The sequence below is a fragment of the Bombus impatiens genome, unplaced genomic scaffold (genome assembly GCF_000188095.3).
Source record: "Bombus impatiens unplaced genomic scaffold, BIMP_2.2 scf_2222, whole genome shotgun sequence".
Classification (NCBI taxonomy): domain Eukaryota; kingdom Metazoa; phylum Arthropoda; class Insecta; order Hymenoptera; family Apidae; genus Bombus; species Bombus impatiens.
The window spans coordinates 2845509-2846563 of record NT_178641.1 but is presented as its reverse complement, the minus strand read 5'-3'; the positions used below and the strand labels follow the sequence as shown (position 1 = coordinate 2846563).

Here is a 1055-nt window from a genome sequence, read left to right as displayed (position 1 = left end):
CGCGACTGGAGTCGCGTCTCGTGCAAACACCTGGCTTGCCGGCTCGTAGAAGTATACAACGTCCTTAAGCTTCGATTATCCTCCGATCAAATTCAATGGGCGTGGATGGCTTCCGAGATAGCGGAACGCGTAATGGATTGGTGTTGATATCGTATCGGTTATTGATAAAATAATTGTCGAACGCGAAGTTGCAGCGCGTTTCTGTAGAATATGCGGGGAATGTAGTTTCATGAGTGAGAATATTAAGGAGAGGAATCTTTATAACGTAGCAGAAATGATGTCTCATAACTTGGGATATTAAGTCACGTTGCTTTATATTATTATTATATGGAATTCTAAAATTAATATAATCCTTCGGTGACGCCCGAAAGTTGCAAAATATTTCTTTTGTAAGAAGTCGAGGATATTTCCAGTTGTTTTATTACAATTTTATGACAAATTAATATCGTGCGTAGCGTGCTATGCTCCACATATTATTTGATCGAACTAAAATTAGAAGAAAGAGGAGATGGAAAAGTTAGACAGGTAGAAATTTCAAAGAAGAAACAATCATCTTCGCTCGATTTATTAAAGTTTAATAAAAACAAAACACGATAGTCTAGTACAATTTATCTAAACCAGAACGAAAAGAGAAGAAGAAATAGAGAAGCTAAATTGGTGGAAATTCACGATCGACCGATATTTAGATCGGTCCGACGACTAGCGTTCGGTAAACCATGACGGCACATAGTCGCGTATAGGTATTTACGCTTTAATTACTTATTTTTTTCTCGCCGCTCCAAAAAACCACCGATGTGTAATAGAGTCTTTTGTGTGTCGAGTGCTTCTGTGTGCGCGCGTAAAGCGCAACGATCGTACGTCAAAGCCGGCAGTGAATCTCCGCGAGTCGCAGAGCGCGGACGTTACACCGCGGCGAAGCCACGTGAATACGCTACGGTAGTGCAGCAACGAGCTCCTTCGATCTTCTTTACATTTTTCCGCGTCTAACTCGCGCGTTTCACCACGTGGCTGTCGAATTCGTTACAATTTTCGAAAAAAAAAAAAAAAAAAAAAAA

At 40.5% G+C, this 1055-nt stretch overlaps 1 protein-coding gene across 2 annotated transcripts in view; it reads left to right on the top strand.

The window, feature by feature from the left end:
- The window catches only part of LOC100741120, a 41909-nt gene that overhangs the window by 660 nt on the left and 40194 nt on the right, over positions 1-1055 (top strand). The gene's annotated exons all lie outside the window — the stretch shown is intronic.